This window comes from Sorex fumeus, unplaced genomic scaffold (assembly GCF_029834395.1).
Source record: "Sorex fumeus unplaced genomic scaffold, SorFum_2.1 ptg000063l, whole genome shotgun sequence".
NCBI lineage: Eukaryota > Metazoa > Chordata > Mammalia > Eulipotyphla > Soricidae > Sorex > Sorex fumeus.
The window spans coordinates 26,348,305-26,358,406 of record NW_026606120.1 but is presented as its reverse complement, the minus strand read 5'-3'; the positions used below and the strand labels follow the sequence as shown (position 1 = coordinate 26,358,406).

The window sequence follows — 10,102 nt, the reverse complement described above, 5'->3', positions numbered from 1 at the left end:
TGTAACTCTACAACAAAACTATAGATGTTAGCACTATTGTAATGCTTCAGTAACTTAGCATTTTAGATGAAATGTTAACATATTTATAAGCATATATCTATGCTTTGGACTATTTTATTTCTATCAGTCACTGCTTCATCAACTTCTTGTGCAAGTGACCCATCTGTAACACGTATGTTTTTTTCCTCCAATCCATCCCTGATAGTTTTCTGTCATCTTTTTTTTTAAATTGAATCATTGTGAGATACAATGTTCATCATGATTGGCTTTCAGTCATACAATGTTCCAACACCCGTCCCTTCGCCAAGTATTTTTCCCACTACCAAGTCCCTAGTTTCCCTCCCACCACACTTTCTCCCCACTCTCCCCACCCCTTTTGGGCATTATGATTTACAATACTGAACATGGTTTACAATACCAAAAGGTTGTCATGAATATCCCTCAACCTACTCTCAGCACTCAGTTCTTGTCCAGAGTGATCATTTCCAATTATTATTGTCATGGTGGTCCCTTCTCTATCCTAACTGCCCTCCCACTGCCCTTTTACTTGTGGCAAACTTCCATCTGTGGACCAGTTCTCTTGGTCCTTATTTCTACTTTGGTGGTGACAGATGTGCAGTAATTTTGCCAGTAAAAACCATTAGAGACAGCACTATTGTGACCATTTCACATAAATAACAATACAATTTTTTAAAAAACTTCAAAAATAACTATGGTCTGTTGAGAGAACAGAATGGTTCACTTAAAAACTAACAAAATCTATTCCTGTAAATCCTTTTCTCAGTTATCCTTACTAGGAAAGAAACTGTTATAAATTCATGAATGAATTACTGTGACACTATCTAAATAAAGTTATTCAGGTAATCAAATCAGAGTACACCTGTACACACACACACACACACACACACACACACACACACACACATCTAGGTCGTTTCCCGGCTGGCCCAAGTTATGCTCATACCTAAGGAGGGAGGTGCTCTCAGTAACCAAAAGCACTCACAAGAACGGAGTGCAACCTGGTGAGGGCGATCATTGTACCATGCCCTTTCAGATCTGCACTTCTTACCCTTATTCAGGTGTTGAATTTCTGTCAACAGGTAATTGGTATTTCTCTTGGTCTTTCATTTTACTAAAAGAAGCAGAAGGAAAAGGATGATATCATTAAGTGCTCAGTACTAGGAAAGAGCCTGTAATTGGTCACACAGAACTGCAATGTGGGGCAGTAAAAATCCTCAGGCAACCGAAGTTTAATTTAAACATCCGAAAGGCAAGAGATTTGACAATTGCTTAATAATCATTTCACAGGGAGCCAAAATATAAGAAATATATATAAACACAGAGCATATATTGCTATATATATGTATATAACTATTATACTATTTTTCACCTGATTTTTGAATATGCTTGGGAGAAAATCTGTGAAAGAAGAAGCAATGGGCATATTTTAAAACCACTTGATTGTAGTTTGATATCTCTTCCCATTATATTGCTCACATATTAAGAAATGTCTTTCACTTTTCAAATAACTGGATCTTTTATAACATATATATTAAACAAATCGACTCTTTGCAATAACTGAATTGTGAATTCATTTATTAAGTTAAGCAAATATGCTTTCAGCATGAAAAACATGAGCACAGTCCTCAAGATTCACATTTATTCTCATATCTCATTTTAGTATATTTATTTAGAAAAAATATGATATCTCTGCTTTCATTCTGTAATGAATTTTCTATTTTCTCACTTTCGTTCTACAGTATTAAACCATCTTTTCCACACAGGTATATTAATCAATCAACTTTCTGTATTTGTATACTTATTGACTCATCATTCACATTATTAGAGTTTGTCTTACTGTTCTTATAATGGAAGAAAAACTCCACTAATCAGCAAACTAAATAGGGAGAGGTCTTTTTAAAAAGCACTTATTGCATGAATTAACACACCAATGAGAAATCATGCCACTCCAGTGAACATGACCTATATTAAAAAAAGCTGAAAATAACTAGACTAAACAGGGATGTAGTATAAAGTTCTTTGACTATTAGTGAAAACTTTTATCCCCATCTTATGAGCCATCCTGGACTGTGACTGACACTTTTGCTCCTGTAACCAAGCTGGACTTCATAAAGTCCATTTTTCATTGGTTATTTCTTAGGCCAACCCTTTTTCATCCTTGATGCAAAAATATGCAAAATAAAAGACAAATATAAAATGAATGAAATGGTAAATAAAATAAACTTAAGATATAAAAAAGATACACAAATATAAACAGAGGATTAAAGAGTCATGAAAGATCAGCAGATGAAGAATAATAACCTAGACCTATGAACAAATATAGAGCAGGATTTTTACATATCTTTTAGGAACTTAAATAGCTCCCTAGATTTAAGACACGTTGGGCAGGAGTTCCTACATTCAGATCATGGAGGTGGAGAATTTTAATCAGATCTTTGCAGAAAATACAATTTTCCTGACTTAAAAACAACCACTGTTCAAAATCTTCTATTCTTGGGAGATCACTTAAATATTAGTGGAACTGAAGCATCAAATGCAATACATTGTCTGTATGTACTAACAGTTTCATGAAATCATTTTGTGTATTACAGCAAGAGCTGGAGTGATAGGGGCTGGAATGATAGCACAGTGGTAGGACGTTTGCTTTGCACGTGGAGGGCCAGGCTGAGCAGGGTTCAATTCCTCCGTCCCTCTCGGAGAGCCTGGCAAGCTACCAAGAGTATCTCATCTGCACAGCAAAGTTTGGCAAGCTACCCATGACGTATTCAATATGCCAAACACAGTAACAACGAGTCTCACAATGGAGACGTTACTGGGTCCACTCGAGCAAATCGATGAACAACGGGAGGACAGTGCTACAGTGCTACAGCATGAGCATCGACTCCTTTGGCTCGAACCCCTTAGTAGTTGTATGTTCACCACTTCTAATCCCTGCAAGCTCTGGGATGGGCAACTGAGAAATCGAGAGTAAAATCAAACTAAAGACTTTTGGACCCCAAAGAAGGTTTACCACATAGTGTGTTTAACTTTACTACGTTCTTCCTTTTCTAAAAAAATTCATCCAGAATGTACCTAGTATAAATTAAAACCAAATTCAAGAAAGAGGAAAACAAGACCAAAAAATGTAACTTGTAATTTATGGTTAGGTCTAAAATTTAGTCAACAAAGAATAATCCAGACACAAAATAATGTCACTATTAGAACCGATGTGGAAGGAACAGAGCTTTTGAGCAAACTCAAGTAGAATAATAGGAAACCACTGTATTTTCAACAAATCCAAAGCCACAGGATCTTTACAAAGTTAGCAGTGCTCATACAAGAGCAGCCTTCTCCCTAACAAACAAACCTACCAAGTGGGGGAGGAAAGGAGGGGACAGAGAAGGAAATAAGAATAATCTACAGAGACTTTGTTAGACTCAATTATGATTTTTTTTAGTACATGCAATATAAAAATTTTAACTTGTGATACATAGCCCACAGTCACTGCCCTATGGACTCAACCACCAGCGCTGCTCAAAAGTAAATTAAATTAGATTCAAAATTAAATCTCAGAAGAGATGTGAACCACCCCACTAAAATTCATGGGTACATGGGTCTCTGGGCTGAAAACTCTGGAGTGCCCTCAGGAGGGGAGTAGGCTGAGTCCTTACCCTGCCAAAGTCCTAATAGCCGCACCCACACCCGACATCTACTGCCATCACTATAGCCCAACTCCACTGTTTCACACTAATCTCTGCAGAGACACCAGACTCCAAAAATTCCAGGTACATCTGATAACTCCAGGGTCTTCTCAAAGTGGGATCAGGCAGCTCCCTATACTTCTGGAAGTCACACCCACAACCTACAGCCACCATCATGTCAGCCCAATTCTACAGATTCTGAAGTTTCTGGATACACAGCCACAAACACAGCCATGGGGTACCTCTAAATTTTACAATGCTGACATCCCATTTAAAGCACACCAAATTAGATGGGAAAGTAACAGAGAAGCCATCTGCATAAACAAAATCAAGAAAGTCCCAACTAGCAACAAAGCAGTTTAGTAAACCTTCAGAAAATGATTTAACAATCCCACTGTGAGATACAACAATTTTCACTAATTTTCTTTTATTTAAGTATTTTTGATAATTCCATCAGCCGTTTAGTGGTAACAAACAATATAGAATAAATTATTTTATATCTGCTAAGGCTTAAGGGATGGTTAGGAAAACGGAACATTGGTGGAGGGAAGATCATTCTGGTTGTGGGATTGGTGCTGGAACATTGAATATCCATAACTTCTGTATTACAAACAACTGTGTAAACCACAGTGTTTAAAGAAAGTAAAAAAGAAAAATTGCCATAAAATAAATAAATAAATAAATAAATAAATGTTATACATACAATGAAGGGCTATGTTGGAATTTTTACAGTGATGATATGAAGGCGGTGTTATAAATATATACATATATATTCCTAGTGCAAACTTTCCTGTATGTTAATAATCAAAATAGTAAATTGGAGCACAGTACTTGAAAAAGTGTCATGGGAATTAAAAATAAGTAAGTGTGAACAGATGGCAATTAAGAAAACATCAAGACAAACAGAAACAAATCTATGTTCTGGGGGAAAAAACTTACTAAGAAGTGCAGGCAATGGGTCCCTAGGTGTTAAGAACCAATTTGGTTACAGTTTCTAGGCTTTTTCTAGCCTAGACATACTACATAACATCTCTGTATTAAAGGCATGAATGGGTTAGTACATATTTGATACATATTTAACTAGAAGAGTAGCTAGAAGCATCCAAAATGCACACATAAATGCATTTCATGAGTATTTACACACAACAGGAAATACATGTAGATAGATATCCTCTAATGCCTGTCTATCATGGGCACACAATTTTTTTCTGTGTATTACTAAATACAAAATGGAGTCAGTTTATAAATACTATCATAATTTCAACCCTCAGTCAAAATCTTAGACTTGATAATAACATGAACCAAAGAACATTTAGAAATTACAAAGCCAGTTAATTTTCTAATTCGATGCTTTCACTACATATTTTAAACTTGTATCTCTATTAATGCTGTGTATATTTCATAGCGCCATTTTCTGTTACATCTTTCTGAAAATAGAATATTAACATAACTTTAAGAAGGTATTGTCAGAGAAGAAATCCTGAAACTCAGTTGTTAGTACAGGCATTCATTTTTTATATATTTAAAAGTCATACCAGGGTTAATTAATTGACAAATTAATAAGGAAGTGAAACTGAGGGGTTATGTACCTTCCTGAGGTGTCCTGCAGTGGCTTGTAATCCTTCATCCTACAGAATAAGGGAGTTCTCTCTTTACTCACACTGGCATCAACATTCCAGAGGGTGCCCACATTGAAAAAGAAAAATTTGGGGAACCCTTGGGCTAAAAGTCTTCACTTCTGGTCCTCCTGAAGATCAAGGAGCTGTTTGTGTGAGACCAACTGTCACTGCTGAGCTAGAAGGGCCCCAGTCTCAGGATTCCGAGCATCATTCCTGTCCAATTGGCAGTAGGAGAGGATTCAACTATGAACAATTATATGAAGGGCTGAGGGATGCCCAAGAGTAATAAATCAGCCTGTAGAGAAGAGAAAATCTTTCTCTGGACAGTGAAGTGGGTTATTAGGGAACTTCTCTAGGAGTGATTGGAGAAGACCTTCTGGTGATAATCTCATAAAACTTTGTCTTTGCATTATGAACACTGATACAAGTGAATATATGTAGTATATATGGATACTTATGCCTATATATGAATACACAGTTGGAAAAGCACATTCTAATATACATATAATATAAATTGTACTGGAGCAATAGCACAGTGGGTAGGGCGTTTGCCTAGCACGCAGCCAACCCCTGGCCAACCCCGGTTCAATTCCCTCCCGCGTCTCGGAGAGCCTGGCAAGCTACCAAGAGTATCACGCCTGCATGGCAGAGCCTGGCAAGCTCCCCGTGGCATATTTGATATGCCAGAAACAGTAACAACAAGTCTCAGAATAGAGACGTTACTGGTGCCCACTCGAGCAAAACAATGAACAATGGGAGGACGGTGCTACAGTGCTACAGTGCTAATATAAGTTATGAAAAATATATGGTTTTTTTCTGCTTTGCTGAGACATATCCTATGGTAGCCTTTAATTTTGATACAATTTCCAGTTTTCAGAATAGCATAAGATAGCACAGGGTTAGAGAGACATCACAGAGATTAAGGTATTTGCCTTAATACAACCACCAAAGTTTTAACCCTGGTTGTCACATGGTCTCCCATAGAAGCAACCCCAGAGCACAGAGCTGGGTATTATCTGGGTATAAGCCCACCTAGCTGTGCCCCACATAAAAGTGCACAATTTTTGCACATTTTTATCAAAATGATCATTTTATGTATGCTTCCTCATTTACTTATACTATTCTCTCTCTTTCCCTTTCCCTTCCCCTTTCCACATATATATAAATATATATATAATATACTATATTCTGTTACCTAAGTATTTAAGAATAACATCACTTCCTATATAATGGGAAAACAAGGATAAATACCTATAAATCAAATACAGAAACACTACTATGAAATAAAAGTCCATGTTATAATTTTGTTAATTTTCCAGTGACATCCTTCATAATTAGTCTTTTACAAATTCAGCATATGATCCACGGTGTGCACATATGATTAGTCCACTGTGAATCTTAGGGCTGCTCCTTTATAAGCAATTTCCTTCTTTGATCTTGCTGCTTTCAGTGTTCTACCTCTATCTATGGTTTCTGTCATTCTGATTAGAATATGTCTTGAGGTATTTTTATTTGGACTTCTTTTAGCTGGTACCATTTGGGCCTCCTGAATTTGGGTACTCTTCAGCCCTGGTAACTTCTCAAAAATGATAGCTTTGATGGTTGCTTATTTATCATGATTTTTTTCCTGCCCCTCTGGAACTCCAATTGTTCTCAACATCATTACAATTTTCCCTTGTCATCTGTAGGTTTATTTTGAGAGTCTTTTCCATTTTCTGCTGTCTGGAGATTCTCTGTACCTCGTCTTGGCATTCACTGATTCTATCCTCAGCAGCTATTATTCTATTAGTGAGGCCTTCCAGTAAGTTTTTTGTTTCATCTACCTTGTTTTTCAGGACTGTCATTTCTGCTTTTATTTTCAGATAAATTCCTCCAGGCCCTAGGACAGTAGTGGGATATAGTGAACAAACTCAATGAAGTGAGTGAGTCACCAAGAATTCATTACCCAGCCAGACTCTCATCCAGTTTTGAAGGAACCATACACAATTTCACAAATAAAGAACAACTCAGAAACTTCATGGACACAAAACCATTGTTACAAGAGGAACTAAATGGACTACTTTAAGATAAGAAAAGTCTCACAAATACACCAACTGCTATCACAATAATCTTTCTCAATTTCAATGGATTAAATATACCAATCAAGAAGCACAGAGTGCAGGATGGATTAGAAAATTGAACGCAACATTCTGATGCATACAAGAAACATATCTGAACTATCAAATCAAATACACACTCAAATTCAAAGGCTGGGAAACAATTTTTCAACCAAACAAACCCCACACCAAAGCCAGGGTATCTGTACTGGTAAAAGAATGCATAGACCAGGCTGAAGGTTATAAGAGAGAGTGAATGTCATTTCTTAATCATCAAGGATCGGTATAACAGGAAGAACTCACACTCCTAAATGTCACTGTCACTGTCCTCCCATTGTTCATAAATTTGCTCGAGTGGGCCCAGTAACGACCCCATTATGACACTTGTTACTGTGTTTGGCTTATCGAATATGTCATGGATAGCTTTCCAGGCTTTGCCATGCGGGCGAGATACTCTAGGTAGCTTGCCAGGCTCTCCGAGAGGGGTGAATGAATCAAACCTGGGTCAGCCGACCGGGCCACATGAAAGGCAAATGCCCTGCCTGACATGCATCAAATGAGAGACCAGCAAAATACTTGAAACAACTGCTAATAGACTTGAAGAAAGACATTGAGAGCAACATATTAATTGAAAACTTCAACACTGTTTTGTCACCTCTCAATAGATCAACCAGACTAAACCTCAGCAAGAGGATAGTATATTTGAGGGAAGAAATGTAAGAGGGGGTTAGTAGATATATACAGAACTTTTCATCCTCAAAAAGCTGAATACAGTGCTCGCTTCAGCAGCACATATACTAAAATTGGAATGATACAGAGAACATTAGCATGGCCCCTGCACAAGGATGACAAATTCATGAAGCATTCCATATTTTTATTCTTGGCGTATCAATAACCAAGCTGTTCTATAAAAGTAGCTAACTCAAGGGTCCTTTGACTGTTATGTCGAAAACAATGTTTTATACTTCAACAAGAAACTCATAAAAAATAAATAACTATCAACCAATTATAGTTGGAAACCAGAAAAAAAAAGCTGAATACACATTATACTCCAGTGCAAATGGGACATTCTCTAAGATAGAACACATACTGGAGCACAGGACATATCTCCATAAAATTAAGAGGGTAGAAATTATATCTACTATCTTTTCAGACCATTGATGCACTGAAAATAGAAGAATCACACACAGAAGCAGAGAATCAAATCAAACATCTGAAAATTAAACAGCTTACTACAGAACAATCAGTGGGTTAGTGAGGAAATCAAAAAAGAAATCGAAAGATCTCTGGAAACAAACGAGAGTGAACCACCAGAACTGTGGGACACAGCAAGAGTGTGTTAAGAGAAAAGCTTATAAGTTCTGGAAGTATTCATCAGAAAGGAAAAAATGCCCACATCAATAACTTAATCTCACAGTTTAAGATCTTGGGAAATGACCAATAAAAGGAGTCTAAACCAGGCAGGAGAAAGTAAATAATAAAATTTAAAGCAAAAATAAATAAGTTGGGTGCTGGAGCAATAGCACACCGGGTAGGGCGAGTAGGGCGTTTGCCTTGCAGGTGGCCGACCCGGGTTCGATTCCCAGCATCCCATATGTTCCCCCGAGCACCACCAGGATTAATTCCTGAGTGCATGAGTCAGGAGTAACCCCTGTGCATATACGGGTGTGACCCAAAAAGCAAAATAAATAAATAAATAAATAAGTTGGAATCTCCCCTTCCCCCTCCGCCCCAACACGATCACTAAAAAAAAAAAAAAAAATCAAAAGATCAACAAAATCAGGGTTTAGTTCTTTGAGAAAATAAACAAGATCAATACCACTTCTAGGAATATATCCTGAGAATGCAAAAAAGCACAGTGATATGACATCTGTACCTATGTGTTCATTGCAACACTGTTGACAATAGCCAAAATCTGGAAACAACCCAAAGTGCCCTAAAACAGATGGCTGGTTAAAGAAACTTTGGTACATCTACACAGTAGAATACTATGCAGCTGTCAGCTGAGAGGAAGTCATGAACTTTGCTTATAAATGGATAGACATAGAGAGTATCATGCTAAGTGAAATGAGTCAGAAAGAGAGGTACAGACATAGAAGGACTGCACTTAGTTGTGGAGTATAAAACAACATAACATGAGGCTGACACCTTAGGATAGTAGATACACGGGACAGGTAGATTGCTCCATAGCTGGAAGCCTGCCTCATGAGCAAAGGGGAGAAAGCAGCTGGAATAGAGAAGGGATCACTAAGAAAAAGATGGCTGGAGGAATCTATCAGGATGGGAGATGTGTGCAGAAAGTAGATAATGGACCTGCAAACCATAATGTGCAAAAGTAGAGAGAGAGTATGGGGAATACTGTCTGCCACTGAGGCAGGGGGAGGGTAGGAAAGGGGGGTTATACCGGGGATATTGGTGGTGGGGAATGTGCACTGGTGGAGGAATGGGTGTTTAATCGTTGTGTGACTGTAACCCAAACATGAAAGCTTGTAACTATCTCACGGTGATTCAATAAAATTTAAAAAAAAAAAAAGCCACTAGCAAGACTCACAAAGAAACTGAGAGAGAAACCTAATAAACTGCATTAGAGATTCAAAGGGGGACATCACAACAGAAACTTCAGAAATTCATAGAGACTACTTTGAAAATCTTTATGACACAAAAACAAAAACCTTTATGACACAAA

The 10,102-nt window shown here is 37.5% G+C and overlaps 1 non-coding gene across 1 annotated transcript; it reads left to right on the top strand.

Moving 5' to 3' along the window:
- Positions 1-8,189: 8,189 nt before the first annotated feature.
- LOC130036253 (U6 spliceosomal RNA) lies at positions 8,190-8,292 on the top strand. The gene has a single exon (XR_008794306.1). It is a non-coding gene; the product is annotated as a U6 spliceosomal RNA (small nuclear RNA).
- The last annotated feature ends 1,810 nt before the right edge of the window (positions 8,293-10,102 follow it).